This window comes from Pteropus medius, unplaced genomic scaffold (genome assembly GCF_902729225.1).
Source record: "Pteropus medius unplaced genomic scaffold, Ma_sr-lr_union100, whole genome shotgun sequence".
Classification (NCBI taxonomy): Eukaryota; Metazoa; Chordata; class Mammalia; order Chiroptera; family Pteropodidae; genus Pteropus; species Pteropus medius.
Genome location: NW_024344240.1, coordinates 12,612,196 through 12,629,484, shown reverse-complemented (window position 1 = coordinate 12,629,484; position 17,289 = coordinate 12,612,196). Strand labels below are relative to the sequence as shown.

Here is a 17,289-nt window from a genome sequence, read left to right as displayed (position 1 = left end):
TTCCTATTTGGATGCCTTTATATCTTTCTCTTGTCTGATTGCACTCGCTAGAACCTCCAATGTTATATTGAATAATAGTGGTGATAGTGGACAGCCTTGCCTTGTTCCTGATCTTAGAGGGAAGGTTTTTAGTTTTTCACCATTAAGTATAATGTTGGCTGAGTGTTTGTCATAGATGGCCTTTATTATGTTAAGGTACTTTTCTTCTTTACCAATTTTGTTAAGTATTTTGATCATAAATGGATGCTGTATCTTATCGAAGACTATTGATATGATCATGTGATTCTCATTTTTTAATTTGTTTATATGGTGTGTCACATTAATCAATGCATGTATGTTGAACCATCCCTGTGCCTCTGGGATGAAGCCCACTAGATCGTGGTGTATAATCTTTTTAATATGTTGTTGTATTCAGTTCGCTAGTATCTTATTTGTGATTTTAGCATCTGTGTTCATGAGAGATATTGGTTTGTATTTTTCTTTTTTTGTGTTATCTATACCAGGTTTTGGCCTCATAAAATGAGTTGGGAAGTATTGCCTCCTTTTTGATGTTTTGGAAGAGTTTGAGGAGAGTAGGTATTAAATCTTCTTTAAATGTTTGGTAGAATTCACTGGTGTAGCCATCTGGTTCTGGACTTTTACTTTTTGGTCGGTTTTTGATGATTGTTTCAATTTCGATACTGCTGACTTGTCTATTTAGATTTTCCAGTTTTTCTTGATTCAGTCTAGGAAGGTTATATTTTTCTAAGTACTGGTCTATCTCTTCTAGGTTATTAAATTTGGTGTTATATACTTTTTTACAGTATTCTTGTATGATCTTTTGTATTTCTGCATTGTCAGTCATAATTTTTCCTCTTTCATCCCTGATTTTATTTATTTGTGTCTTTTCTCTTTTTTCTTTAGTGAGTCTAGCTAGAGGGTTGTCAATTTTATTAATCTTCTCAAAGAACCAGCTCTTTGTTGCATTTATTTTTTCTATTGCTTTATTGTTTTCAATTTCATTTATTTCTGCTCTAATTTTGATGATTTCTTTCCTTCTGCTGACTTTAGGCTTCATTTGTTCTTCCTTCTCCAGTTTTCTAAGACGAAACATTAGGTTGTTTATTTGGGCTCATTCTTGTTTTTGGAGATAGGCCTGTAATGACATTAACTTTCCTCTTATGACTGCTTTTGCCATGTCCCAAAAGTTCTGATATGTTGTACTATCATTATCAGTCATTTCTATGTATCTCTTGAACTCTCTTTTTATTTCTTCTCTGACCCAGTTATTCTTCAGTAGCATGTTGTTTAATCTTCATGTATTTGTGGTTCTTCCTGATTTCTTTTTGCAGTTGATTTCTAGTTTCAAAGCATTATGATCAGAGAATATGGTTGGTATGATTTCAACCCTCTTATATCTGTTGAGTCTATCTCTGTGTCCTAGTATGTGGTCGATTCTTGATTATGTTCCATGTACAATAGAGAAGAATGTATAAACAGCTGTTTTGAGTTGGAAGGTTCTGTAAATGTCAATTATGTCCAGTTGGTCTAATGTATCATTTAAGAATGTTATTTCCTTATTGGTTTTCTGTTTGGATGATCTGTCCATATCTAACAGTAGGGTATTTAGGTCCCCTACTACGATAGTATTTTGGTCTGTTTCTCCCCTTAGTCCTGTTAATACTTGCTTTACATATTTTCAGACTCCCTGATTGGGAGCATATTTAAGTAAGTATTATGTTTTCTTGGTGCATGAGTCCCTTTATCATTATCTTTATCCATATCTTTCTTTAACTTTTTTATTTTGAAGTCTATTTCATCTGATATTTGTACCACTACTCCTGCTTTTCTCTGAATGCTATTTGCTTGAAATATCATTTTCTACCCTTTCATTTTGAGTCTGTATTTATCTTTGGAACTGAGATGTGTCTCCTAGAGGCAGCATGTGGTCGAGTTTTATTTTTTGATCCATTTTGCAACTCTGTGCCTTTTTATTGGTGAGTTCAGTCCATTTACATTTAGGGAGATTATTGAAATATGAGGTCTTCTTATAGCCATTTTATCTTTTGCTTTCTGGTAGCTCGGTGTTTCCATTAATTCCTTGTCCTTGTGTTTCTGTTTTCTTTATTTAGTTGGCTTTTACAGATATTCCCTCTGTTTCTTCTTGTTTTATGTTATATACTTCAGTTCTGAATCTTTGGTGTGTGGTTACCATTACGAATATGTAAAGGATAGTTTTCTCTCTCTCTCTCTCTTTTTCTCTCTCTCTCCATATATATATATATATTCTTTTTGGAACTCACTGGGTTTTTCCAGAATATATGTGTGTGTGTGTGTGTGTGTGTGTGTGTGTGTGTGTGTACACACATATATATTCGTCCATTTTCTTCTGCACGTGCCTTATCACCATTCCCCTTTGTGAATTTGGATCTTTGAATCTTCCCCCTTTCAGTCATTGTTGTCTCAATTTGTCCCTATGTATGCTGAACACTCATTACTATCTTGCTATAGCAAATCTCTTCTTATTTTAAGCTTATAATGCCCTGTTCTTAGTAAGGGTTGCACTCTTCTGCTTCTATTTGCCTTATAGGCACTTTACTCCTAATTATGTTTTTTTTTGTTTTGTTTTATTTTGTTTTTTTTAGTCATTTTGTTTTAGGTGAGCTGACCCTTTTCAATATTTCCTGTAGTGCAGGCTTCATAGTGTATGTCTGGAAAGGTCTTTATTTTTCCTTCATATCTAAAGGAGAGCTTAGCTGGATACATTATTCTAGGCTGTTAGTTTCTTTCACTTAATAATTTAAATGTTTGATTCCATTCCCTTTTGGCTTGTAAGGTCTGTGCTGAGAAGTCCAAGGATTATCTGATGGGTTTTCCTTTGTAAGTTATCATTTTTTTCTCCCTGGCTGCCCTGAGAAATCTGTGTTTGTTGTTGCTTTTTATAGTTTTAAGACAATGTGTCTTGGCAAAGGCCTTTTTGGGTTGAGATAATTAGATATTCTATTGACTTCTTGAATTCCAAACTCCAGCTCATTCCTTAGATTTGGGAAATTCTCATCCACTATTTATCTGAAAATGTTTTCTAGACCCTGCTCCTTTCCTTGCCTTTGATAATGCCCATTATTCTTATGTTTCCTCTCCTGATGGTACCAGCTAGTTCTTGTATTTCTCTTTCATTATTTTTCATTCTTTGGTTTTTCTCTTCTTCCTTCTGCTTTATTTCTAGATTTCTGTCTTCAATATCAATGATCCTTTCCTCCATTTGGTTGACTCTATTTCCCAAGATAGCTATTTCATTTTTCAACTCTTGCAGTGTTTTTCTTTTTATCTCCAGAAGATATATTCTGTTTTTTTTCAAGGATTCGGTCTCCTTGCTCTGCTCATCAAGTTGTTTTTTCAGTTCTTGAAATCGTTGATCTGATTCTTTTTGGAACTCACTGGGTTTTTCCAGAAGTACCATCCTGAATTCTAAGTAATTTAAGTTGCATATTTCTATGTCTGTAACCTTGTTTTCTGAAAATTTTTCTCTTTCTTTCAGAGATGCCTGTCATTTTGGTTGTTCATGCTGTTTAATGTACTATTTCTCCACCTGGGCATTAATGGAAGTGTTTTCTGTTTTGTTTTGTTTTGTTTTGTTTTGTTTTCCAGAAAGAAGATTTATTGTATAAAGGTCTCTCTTTAGCCTGCTGCAAAGAAGGCATTTTTCCTCTGGTTTTCAGTAGGTGGCGTCTAAGCCTGTGCGATCCCTTCTTTATATAATGCCTTAACAATGCCTTTTATTTTCTTCTACATATTTAATCAAGCTCACTACCCTTAGTTTCAGTCTCTATCAGTGTTAGCAACAATCTTGGCAGCTTTTGCTCAGATTCCTCTGGGGCTCTGCAGTGTTTAGTCTCAGAGGACATGGGGGGAAAGGCGCTCTGGGTTGCAGGCTGTGACCTGTAGATCAGCCTTGGTTTTGCAACCTCAGCCAGTAAAAATCAACTGTTGTTTCTCCGCCATCCGCTTCTCTGCTTTCTGCCCTGACGACTGGTCTCTGCCACTTGCCGTGGGGAGCTCACAGCATTCCTAGGCAGGGCTGTTCAGGGAACTCACTACTCCTTCTCCCCTTCCCCTCCCCCTGCAAGGAGCTCCAGCTGTGAGAGACAGCTTCTTTATTTCTCTCAGTCCTCTTCCCGACACCTGGGTTTCTGACCTGTGGTAGTTCTTATGTGCAGATCCCACACTCAGAAGTGCTGGTGTGCAGTTCGGGCGTTTTTTGTTGAGTTTTATATGTTCAGCTTATTGTTGTTTGAAGAGGAGAGATCTGGGGACATCTCTCACTCTGCCATGTTTCTCTGAAAGTTCCATGTTTACTTTAAAAGAAGTTTAAGTTATAACAATTGTCTTCAAAGAAAAAAATCCTTTTATTTAAATGAACAGAAGCGTTTCAATCTTCACCCATGTTTAACCATCAGAATAAGTTGCTGGCAGCAATGGAAGTGATAATTAAAATAAATAAATTGATTAAATGGAAAACAAAGAATAATGTAAGAATCTGCAGGGTGTTAAAACTCTGGAAAAGGGGGTGCTTTTTCCATTAATAAAAGTTAGCAAGAGGTTTTTCATGAAGATATCACTGAAAGCAAAGAATGAAGCCCTTGTGTCTCACTTCAAAGCTGAAGCCAAAGCAAAGGCTTTGAAGGCAAAGAAAGCAGTGATGAAAGGTGTCCACAGACACAAGAACAAGAAGATATGCACATCACCCACCTTTTGATGACCCAGGATACTGCTTCTCCAAAGATAGCCCAAATATCCTCAGAAGAGCACCCCCAGGAGAACAAGCTTGACCTTTATGCCATCGTCAAGTTGATGACTACCGAGTCAGCTATGAAGAAGATAGAAGACAATAATACTCTTGTATTCATTGTGTTTGTCAAGGCCAACAAAATCAAACAGGCTATAAAGAAGCTCTATGACATTGATGAGGTCATAGTCAGCATCCTGATCAGGGCTGATGGAGAGAAAGCATATGTTCAACTGGCTCTTGACTATGATGCTTTGGATGTTGCCAACAAAATTGGGATCATCTAAACTGAGTCCAGGTGGCTAATTCTGAATATAAAATTTTTCACCATAAAAAAATAGTGAAAGTAGACAATTACCTGTTGCAATTTATTGGGATTTTTCATACTTTTGAGACTAGGTAGTTGGGTTTATCTCTTAGTCGATAAGTAAAAAAGAATCCAACTTTGCAGCAGTTTTACTCTTCCTTCCTGAATTTTTACAGTTGTTATCATCTTTCTTTTAATACTGAGAACATATCCAGACTGCCTAGTTCTCAGCATAACTAAAGTGTTATTTGATTTTTAAATATACAGACTCTATTCTGACTCAATTTATATTAAATCCCAGTTGAAAATTTTTATGATGTGCACATTTCTAGTAAATAATTTCCTCAGTTATATCTGTGGTTTAATTTAAGCCATCAGAAGGTAAATCTTTTCAAAAAGAGTGCATTAAAATCTAATTAAATCATGGGGAAATTTTAAGTTGGTGGAAAAAAGAAAAAAAACAAATAAGAAACAAGAAGAGTGTCTGGTATACCATTTGTTATGTTAAACCAAGTTCAGTTTTAGTAGCCCTGCTCTTAGATAAAACACAGAAAACGTATTACATTTTTTAGGTTATTCTTGCTTGTGGAGGCTATTAGAAAAGTCTTTAGATTGTATTTTGAGAGTATGTCAGCAGAGTAAAATAAAGTACATTATTTAAAGTTTTGAAGGCCATTATCATCTTGGCTTTACCTACTGATACAAGCAGGCAGCTGTTTGAACAAATGTTTTTCTTTGTTCCCAGGGTCTTTCATTACTCAGAATCACGTTATTTTATTGAAGCATTAAGTGGTGAATAATTCCATATATGTGTTTTCCATTTTACTGTATTTCCAGGAGCTTTGGATGCCTTCAGCAAATAAAACAGTAGGTCCTCGTTATATTACTTGAATTTCCAGAGTTACAGTGTTAGCTCTTACAGATCAGTCAGTATACTAAAATAAATCAAAAGCATATCCCTTTCCCCCCAACACAGATAAATAGCAGTAACCAGAATGTCCACAATTTGCATTTTCTTAAACGACTGAAAAATTCTAGAAGAAAAGGACATTTATAAACAAGTAACTATTTTCAGATCAAATAAGACGGACTAGTAAAGAAATATTAGAATACAATGTACAATATAATGAATGTTATTATCATTGTTTTGTGGATACTTTAAACAGTGCCATTAACATTATTGTTGAAAACAGGTAATTTTTTTTCTCAAAAGTATGTAACATTTGACAGAGACACAAAAATATAAGTAGATCATTTTGAAATAGAGAAAAGATATTTCAGATGAGAATTGAAATGTGAATGTGAGTTTAAGGAGTTGCAGGCTACATCAGCCAGATGGCCCACAGTGAGCAGGGATGACAGGAGATAGGGCTGCCTTGGGTCTAGATGTTAAAAGACCATGAGTGCTCTAAAAGAAGGTTAAAATCTTCCTCTACTTCAGTTTTTGATTCACATAATATTTAAAAAACAATATTTCTGGATTTCATTTAAAATGTTATTAATGTTTGTACTATAGCTGTGGCTCTACCTTAATCTTCTTTTCATTCCCAGTCCTCAGCAACGCCTACATCACTTTCGAGTGATATATTGTGGTTGGCGTTAATAGAGAAATACTGCACAGGACATCCTTGATAAGCAAGGCTTTCATGTCCAGTTTAAACTTGTGAGCTGACCTGAATAGGAGCTGTGGAACAATTTGTACATATTTGCATGTATGGGCTGGGAAATGGTTGAGAGGTAAGAAGTCACTTAACTATTTGCAAATGGAATTTTGCCTGACGTACACTCATTGAAGTAGTTTTGTTATTCTTTGCTCCTCACTGGGGACATGGTAGCTTAGGCAAAAACATAGCTCTTCTGAAGAGAGGAAGATCATAGTGAATTGGTGGCTTTTTAGTGATTATTATAATTAAACTGTCGGGCACACTCTAGTATGTATAAGCATTAAAGACATTTTTCTAAAAGCTGCCCATCTCACTCTCTTAGAAGAGAAGCTGCTTTTTTTGTAATCAGGTAATTACCCACATTGCTGCCTCACTTAACTTGTGGGAGACTTTCCTTGAATTGTTTCAAAACAGGTACAGTTTTCTCTTCTCTTTTGTTTTAAAAACGGCAGACAAACAAGAGATTTTATGCACAGTATTTCTCTCTGAGCCCAATCTTGTCAGTCCTTCTCCTAGCAAGGTGACTTGCCCTGCTCTTTTGTAATGAAGAAGATTGACAATAATGACAATATTAATTTACGGCATTTCCTTCTTTATTTGGGCACTCCATTTGCAAGTGGAAAAGATCAAAACTTAGTAAGTAGCAAGATAGCAAGGTATAAAGACTTAGAGAATCATTGACAGATGATCCTTTTCTCCTATGTAACATAAAAATTATATCTTGAGAGAGAAAAATCGTCCAAATCATACTTTTCTAGTGATAATTTATCAAGCCTGTAGTTATTTTGCCAGTGAATAAAATGGATGAAAACTACCCCTAACATGAGAGGCAGGAATGGAGTAGATTCTGCTCACACAATGTTGTAATAAACTCTTGATCTTTAATGCTACTTAGCTTATCTTTAGACTTTGCTACATTGTGGGGTAAGTTAAATTGCTCTATATTATGTAGTTTGGTTCTCCAGCTCCATAGAGATAGGACTATATGTAATCCATCCTCGGTGTAGCATTAATATATCATATACATTAATTGTGATCTTGTGACATAGCCATGAGGTTTTATGAAGAACCGAATACTCCAGCCCACTGCCATGAAATGTCCAGTTTGGGACTTACTGCATAGTAATTGATAAAAAGATGCTGATGGAGTCAGAGATCCAGATATTACACAGTTAAGAGTAACTTGATCTGTTTATACATCTGTTCAGTCAGTATATCCACTTGGATTTCTAATAGACATATCAAATTTAAAAGTCCAAAATGACCTCCGTATGCCATTTCCCATTTCTGCTTTCTCACAGACTTTTCCATCTCTATAAATGATGATTCTATTCTTTTTGGCTCAAGATAAAAATCTTGGAATCATTTTGATACCTCTTTATATTTATATTTTAAATGTAATTCACGAACAAATTCTGCTTAGCTCTACTCTTCATAATATGTCTAGAATTAATACATTTTCACTACTTTTCTGCCACCATCCTCTCTCAAATACCTATAATGTCTCATCTGCATTATTTTAATAGCTTTTCAATGTATCCTTCTGTTTCTAGTGTTGCCTACCTTTGATCTGTTCTTAATTAGGAAGAACAATTATCCTGTAAAATAAGCCTGATCATTTTATTCCTCAGCTCAAACTCTCTGAGAGCTTTCTGACTCAAAGCAAAAGTCCAAGTTCTGGTGATGTCCTGCCAGTCCTTATACAATTTATTTCCTTCTATTCTCTCACATCTCCACCTCCTATCCTCTCCTTTCCCCTCCATTTGCTACAGTGACACATTGCCTTGTGTTCTTTAACCAGACTATTCATGCTCCTTCCCTAACACTTGTATTCTTAGTAGTCCTTCTGCCTGGAATCCTTTCTCCGAGATATCGACACAACTTGTATCTACATTTCAGGTCTTTACTCACATGGCAATTTCTTAGTGCCATCTTCCCTGGCTGTCTTCACCCTTGTCTAAAATTACATCTTACTATTCCGTCTTTTATCCTATTTCTACCCGAAACTCTTCTAATCCCTAATTCTGGCTTTAATTTGCTTTCTTTGGTTTGTGTTACTATCTTAGACACTATATAATTTAATAATTTACTTTTTTCTCTATCTTCTTTACTAGAATGTAAGCTCCAGAGGACATTTTAATAAATACATCTTTTGTTGTTCAAAGTTGTATTCAGAGTACTGAGAATAGTTCCTGACACATAGTAGGTATTCAATAAATATATATTGAATAAATGACTAAACTTTAACGCTGTATCTTCAAACATATATTAAGAATTCTACATTTACATTTAAATTTTTATTTCGTGCAATGTTTACCTAAAACCATAGTGGTTTGTGTAAGAGTAAGATGAGAAATAAGATATATAGTATACTATCATGTCCATAAATTATTTTTACATATAAAAACAAAATAAACATTTTATAAGAATACATACAAACAGAAAGCTGCACATATTAAACAGGCTGGAAGGGTTGACTGGGAGAATAAGTGAATAGTGAGGTAAGAGGATAACAGGAAATAACCAGAAAGACTAAAAGAAGAATGTTGTAGGGTTTGATAATGGTAGTTAACTCAATCCTCAGCACCTGACAACGTGTGTATATGAGGAGAGATAAAGGAAGAGATAGAGATAGAGATAGAGATAGAGATAGAGATAGAGATAGAGATAGAGATAGTGATATATAGAGAGAGAGAGAGAGGGAGAGGACAAAATAGTGGCTGACACAGAAGCTGATCAATTATACCTTGATATTCAATTTCCTTCTTCATTGACTGATTCTACCATAGAGAATGCAGAACTGCAAATGTTAAAAACCAAAACAAAGTGCCTTGAACTAAGCTGTTCTTTCTCCTAGTGGTATGATGTTACATACATCAAAATAATGATATATATTGCAAATTTGAGGACAAAAGTCAGATAATAAAGATAGTGTAGCAGAGAGATAGAAGGAACACTTTTTTTTTTTGTCTTTTTTAGTCAAAAAAAGTTATTTTCTTTTTACTTTCTTAAACAGCTGTATAATCGCTGGACTGTTTACATATGGAGCGCTTGTTACATGGAAAGATAAACCTTTATCTGTTTGTTTTTATAATATATTTTCTATTATTGATGCCGCTATTCATCTAGTTAGTCTATTGAATATCAATGATTTCTATTATTAAGATCTGATACTTACATCATTCACTGTCAGTTAAAATGATGATTTATTTCGGCTTAAAGTCTCAAAAAATATTATCTGTATTCATCAGATAGTGGAGGGAAGCCTGATTGAATTTATCTGAATGAATTGTTTCACCAGGAAGAACAAAATATAGACAATAAGTTCAAAATGTAAAATAATACAATCAATTTTTTTTCCATTTCATGGTTGATTTATAAATATAAATTGATAGTGAGTAAATGTCACAAAATTGATTTCATAAAGAATAAATTAAGTTGGATCATTTCTCTACAGCAGACTAGTATAGGCACAAGTTCTTTTTTGTTTTTAACAATCATAGATGTTAAAGTATTCTGAAAGCTCCAAAGTCAAGAAAATATATCTTTTGAATTCTTTTTCTTGCCAAACTGAATGTGTAGCTACTACATAAGCATTCAATTAAATTTGCCCAGTGTGCCTTCAACTGCAGTTTACTCACTCATTGTGGAGAGTGCATGGTTATTATTATTATTTTTAATATGAATTATATCACCATGTATAACTTAGAACATATCTGAAGAAAAGATGCAAATTTTAACAAGTTAGTCTAGAACAAAAGATTTTATAAATATGCACCTTTCATATACTCGATGTCAACCTTTTAGTTTGTTCTAAATGCTTTGCATGTAGATGTGGATATTATTTATTTGAATGAGTTAAGGGCTATAATATATTTTGACCACTAGGAGAAAATAAAGAATAGGAAAAATTGTTTTTATTTAAAAAGTATTAATGGAATCAATAAACATATACTAAAACTGTTTTCTGTTCTTATTTACTAAAAAAAACCCAAAAACAAAAACAAAAAAACAGTGACCTAGGAACAATCTAGCACTTATATACAGTCTGGACTAGAATTGTTTCATATTTATTTTTATTCCATAATATTTTATAAATACTTATTTTATCTGAATTAGACTTTGAATGTTTAAAGGAGAAGGCCATCTAGTTCCTCTTTCTTCTCTATCCTAAGAAGTTTATAAATTCATAAGAATGTCAATTCATACTGAAATTGTAATTATGATCCACTGTGAAAATGAGAGCAGATTCACATTCATTCTTCTGTTCAACAATGTGCCAGATGCAATAGAACGCCGATGAACAAAGAACCTGACATACATAGAATCTGTCTTCATGGAGTTTCCAGTGTGATCAAGAGGCAGACTTGTAAAGAGGAGGTTATTAGATAAAGAGGAAGAATTAAGTAATTAGAGTTATGAGAGTGGAAGTTCAGGTATTTCAGGAAATTTAAGATATGGGACCTAATACGGACTTAGAATAAGAGAAGGCTTCATTGGAGAAATGATTATAAATTAAAACCTGAAAAATAAGTAGGAATTAGGAAAAGTAAAGTGGGAGAAAAATGTGAGAAAATGAATTCCATGTAAAAGTGCACCATAATTAAAGTGTCAGAGGCAGGAGAGAACATTGATCTTTCCAGAAGGTGAAAATATAACTGAGCATGGATGCAAAGTAGAATAGGAGTTTGGAAGTGGGCTGGATAGCAGTGGATAAAATCTGATCATTCCTCTAAGAAGCAAGATCTCTGTAGCCTGCCCTCTTTTCTCATCACTATTCATCTTTAGCCTTTTGTTTGTTTATTTATTTATTTATTTATTTATTTATTTATTTATTTAAACATACAGCTCCTGGTATTCCTAGGTAGTCTCCCATCCAAGTACTAACCAGGCCCACCCCTTGCTTAGCTTCCGAGATCAGATGGAATCTGGAGGGTTCATTTTGTTTATGTTGGTCTGACTTTTCTTAAAGACACTCTCTTGGCCTTTTCTCATTAATTCATTGTTCCTTTTAAATTGGATAACATTATAACTTTATGCCAAATTTGGGCATATGGGTCTTTGCCAAGTCTGGGAACCTTAGTCCTAGTGTTTAGCGTTGTTCAAAGGATTCCTGTCTAAAATAAAGTTTGGCTCCCACAAATCTGAGTTTCAGTTTGATATCTACCCTCAATCTGCCTTTAGGTAAACAAAGGAAAGAAATGATGTCTTTTTCCTGGGAATGAGAGTGAGGGCAACGATGCTTACACCCTCCAATTGTTCTTCATAATTCACCCTGTTAACACTAATAGGAGAACAAAGTTTATAATCAGACTGATCTGAGAGAGAGTCTCAGTTTTACTACTTGAAAGCTGTGTAAACATGGTCAAACTACTAATTTCTTTAAAGTAGTTGTTTCATCTGTAACATTGGAGCCATAAAACCTACGTCTTTGTGTTGTCATCAGGATTAAAAATAATTATTTTCAGAAAGATTTTAGAACAGTATCTGGCAACTAGGAAAAGCTCAATACATGAGAGATGTTGATTTTTTTCTCAACCTCTTTTTTTTTTCATCTTTAAAATGAAGCTAATGTTTTCCACATCAAATGACTGTTATAAGGAATAAAAGATTAAGACCACAAAAGTGTACATAGGATACCTGGTGCACGGTGCAGACACTCAGCTAACAGGAATCTCCCTCTCCTATGCTCAGGGTGTAAAAAAGATGGTTGCATTCAAAACTGTTCAAATTTCTTATATCCTTAGTTATCTGGGAGTAGGGAAATAGTATCTATAAACAAATATAAGAAAACATGAAACGAAACTTGCCCCATGGAAATGAATACTGATGCTACCTTTACTGCTACTAACTATAACAGCAGGTATAATTGTACTTTCTCACTTCCCAGCTGTTGAATAAAATAACTAGGATGTTTAAGTCACTTGGTAACCCTATGTATGAATTTTTTACAAATTAGAAGATTTGTTCTAATTTATTATAAAATGTATATGTATGAATTTTTTACAAATTAGATTTGTATGAATATGTATGAATTTTTTACAAATTAGAAGATTTGCTCTAATTTATTATAAAATGTATACTAACATGTAGAGTGTTATGTTAGCTGAGAATAATCAGAAAATTGACTGAATAACATGCTTATTAATAATTTATATTAAAATATTAAAAATATCAACCCAAATTTCATTTACATTCTAAAATGTATAAAAATGTTTTCCATTGATGCTACAATTCCCTAAACTTTATGATTTCATCCCAAAACTACACAGGAAACATACAGGAGATTTGCCAAAACATAAAGACAAAATAATTCTTTATGATTTTTACAGAGATGATTTTTTATACAATTTAGATAATATTAAGAATACAGCATTGCCAAGTAAAATATTATTATCTGGCATTTGGTATTCAATAATGATTCTTGATATTTAGTATTCTTTTTTGATATTAAAAGTCACAAAGCTATTTGTAATCACTCAATTTTGCTGTCATTCACTTTTCAGTAAAAACATGATAAAAAAGGTGGTACAAGTCAGTTCTGAAAGACATTCATAGATTTTCTAATAGTATGAACTGGGCTATGGTCTCTATGTGAATGCATTCTAATTTTAAAGTCATGGATTCACCATAGAAAATTAAAACAATGCTGTGAGATATTCTCCATCATATCTTTTTCAATGCATAATCAAGTCTATTGGTTAATATTGGCCATTGGTAGACAAAGAATAGTTATCCTCAATTCTATGAATTAAATTTCAAAAGTCTCCCCCAAAATGATTTTCTAAACCCAGTTTAAACTTTTCTTTTGGCTCAAATCCTTTCTGTTGACCCTTCACTGAGTCTCCTTTTTTTTTTTTTTTTTTTGAATAGTTGCATCTCCTGAATATTCTTATTTAGGGGGAAAAAAAAAATCTGTCAGTGAGAGTAGCAAGAGGCTTTACATTAGGCTCCTTTTACTTGGCATGAACCAATTTCCCTAATCACAATTTAACTGTTTCAGTATGTTGGAAGCTAATAGATTGAGAGAAGGCACCCATTTTAGCAATATGCATACATTGTTTCACATGCATCCGGGAAAAAATATGAAACTCACTGTATTAGAAGGGTAGTCAACAATCTAACTTGCCTGAATATCTGAAATCTGGAGATGGTTTTATGCAAATGAGATGGGCTGTGTAGTAGTCAAAGAGAAGGGGAGGAGGAGCTATTGAATCTAAGTTGAATTAAAGTAAGAAAAATCTTTGCATAGAACTGACCTCTGGTTCTAATTTGTTTTCCAAGCGACATTTTTTTACCCATTTCATACTGGTCTAAAGTTGCCATTTTTAAAATCTTGCATTTTGAGAACAATTATATAATTTAGAAAATGAACTCTATTGTTAATTTCTGCACACTAGAGGGCAGCAAAATATCCTAAAATAAATTGTATTCTATATTCTCTCTTAGGTGACTTTTGAGGAAATGATTATTATAACTTTTAAAATCTTTTATAAAAAGGGATAATAATAGGATTAATACATCATTTTAAATATTAGCTTTGGAAAAATAAGATTGCAATATTATTTTTTAAAGTGACAATTGCATCAGATTTCCCTAATAAGGAATTCATCTCTGAACATTAGCGTCCCAGAATATTTTTTAAGAACCTCTCAAACTCTTTCTTATAACTAATCTCATTTCTAAAGTTGCAATTGCCAAACAGATTTTTAATAGATTTTTCCAATGATCCATAATAATAAATTTTCCAACCATCTTTATATAATCATATCAATATATTGTAATGTCATTGAATGTTTAACAATTTACCTTTTTTAGGGCTGAGAAAAGCTGCCTGTCTATTGGCTGGATGGATAGTATTCAAAGCCAGCATATACTTGTTTTCATTTTATAGTTTTGGAAATGTGCTTAAATAAAAGGATTTTTCAAACAGCCAATAACATGTTTTTAATAAAGTTTTTTTATGTCTTTATTTTTGTAGTCTTTTTTTTTTTTATCCATTGTACTTCTTTCTCTTAACACTTTGATATTCACTCTTGAATAGCTTCTCATGAGTGTTAAAAATAAGACAACAGGCCCCAAATTGAGTCACTTATTCTGTAAGCCACATGTCACCAAACCAAGATTTCACTTAATTACAGTTTCGGCTCTCTCAACAATGGAATTTTAAATGGTCTGATCAGCGCTAGTTAGATAATCTGCCAGATAAATTCCCTGTCATTCCTTAAAGGAAAGTAACTTTGCAAAACCAACCTTTTTTTTTTTTTTGTCTAGTATATATGTGTATGCATTTTGCCTTGTTCTTGTTTCTTCCCACCTATAAAAGACTTTTGTTGTGAACAGCTTGGTGTATGCTGTCTGATTCAAATAGATTTTTGCTCAAATATGCTTTAACATGACTCACATAGAAACACATGCAAAACATTTTTTCCTTTTTCTTCCAGTCATGGAAATCAACTAATAAGAAAAGGCATAAAAAACTTCATGTGCTATACATTAGAAGCCATTTTCAACTCTGTCTCGATTCAGGAACCACTAGTTTTAATGTTTATCTTTGAAGTGTACTTGTGAAAGTGTTAAAGGTACAGAACTTAAAAACAGATTTAGAAGCAAGCAAGTAAAAAGACAACAAAAAAAGATAATAGAAAAACAGAGATGAAAATACTGATTCTATAATTTATCATTTTGAAGTAAATGCAAAAGGACTTGGTTTTGGAAATTGTGAATAGAATGGATTAGTCTTGTCTGAAAGAAAATGTTCAGAGAATTTGGCTTGAAACATACAATAAGTAAACACATCTAAATTCATCTGTTATTTTCAGTGACAGAGAAGAATAAACCAATAAATACACCAGTTGATACAAACACGTGTGCTCATTAAAAAGAACTTTGTAGGTATTGCCTTTAACACATTTCATATGTTGTAGTGACTATTGATTACCGCCACTTATAACATTCAGTAACAGTCTATGGTTGGAGGTAACATTTTTAAAAAGTCAATATATGAATAAAACTATGACAAAATAGCTATAGCCTGAAGAGTGGATGTCAAAGCAATACCTAATACAGGGGGACATATGTGGGGACAGTTTTAACCTCAAATGATATAAATGTCTGCATAGTAATAGCACATTCTGGTTGAGTTAAATTTGTTAATTTAGTCAGTCATCTCTTTTCCCCTAGTTTTTTCTTCCCCATTTTCTATGTAAGGCATATTTTAAAAATCAGAAAGAGCACACAGTGGTGTTTTAGTTTCCATTCTGGAGCCATGATGTCTGGGTGAAATATCGGCTCTGCCTTTTACTGATGGTTTGAGCTACAGTAAGCTGCTTAACCTCCCTGTGGCCTAATTTTCTCACCTGTAAAATGGTCATAATGGTGGAAGTGATATTTTAAAGATGAAGTGAAATAATTCATCTAAAGAGTTTAGATTAGTATTTGAATATTACTATATGAGTGTGTTTTAAATATTTAGGCAGTAGGACAGTCCGAGTTAATAACATGCTGTTACTCAATGATATTTAGAGAAATGACAATTTCTATTTTTCAGTTTCACATACTTCCTTGAACTAAAATCCTGTTAATTGATTAGATAGCAGCTAACTGAAATAAGCATAGCAAAGTAAGATTCTAAGCACCGCTTGGCTCTATTTATCTATTTGATTGTAAGTGTATTTCTAAAAGTGTTTAAAAGTATTTGATTCTTTAATCATCCTTAATGTTATCACTTTACATCTAGTTTACTCTATGGATTTCATTTGATTATATGCCATAAAAATATAAATTTCAGCTCAATCGATCAGATTTATGCATTTTATGAACTCCAGGAATTTATAACCAGAGGTTCACATGAATGAATTTTTTTCAGTATTAATTTTCAGTATTGTGTGTGTGTTGATTTTGAATTTCTTATTTATTTTACTTCTGATATTTGGATTCAGTTCAAATTAGAAAAAGAAAAACTTATACATTCATATCAACACAGCACTAGGCTAAATGGAGAACATCGATTAAAAAAAAAAAAAAATCTGCACGAGGTCATAGGCTCCATAGGTAGAAATATACATGTACAAGATTTTATTTCAGGACGACCTACACTAAAAGTTGCATTTCATAAAGTCCAAATATGAGTTAGGAGGGTTGCAAGACATAAGAAATATTCTTAGAGGTAATAATGTTGAGATGGACTTCAGATACAGGGAAGAAAAAAATTCTTATCTACAGCCATGCCACCCTGAACATGACTGATTTCATCTGATCTTGGAAGCTAAGCAAGGTCAGACCTGGTTAGTACTTGAATGGGAGACCACCTAGGAAGACCAGGTACTGTAGGCTTTAAAAAAAAAAAAAAAATTCTTGACAAACAAACCAGTTCTGTCAAAAGTAAAGAAATGGAGAAATCTAAGACAGACTTCTGATACAATAAGAACAGTAACTAATCAGGTATGAATCAGGTGCTGCCCTAAGTAGATTCTATGTGTTAACCCAGTTAATACACAACGACCTTGTGACATGGACACTCTCATTATCTTAGTTTTATATGTAAGAAAATT

At 33.2% G+C, this 17,289-nt stretch overlaps 2 pseudogenes; both read left to right on the top strand.

Moving 5' to 3' along the window:
- Positions 1-4,585: 4,585 nt before the first annotated feature.
- LOC120607423 (60S ribosomal protein L23a-like) lies at positions 4,586-5,053 on the top strand (annotated as a pseudogene).
- An 11,899-nt stretch (positions 5,054-16,952) lies between these two features.
- Positions 16,953-17,071, top strand: LOC120607559 (uncharacterized; annotated as a pseudogene).
- The last annotated feature ends 218 nt before the right edge of the window (positions 17,072-17,289 follow it).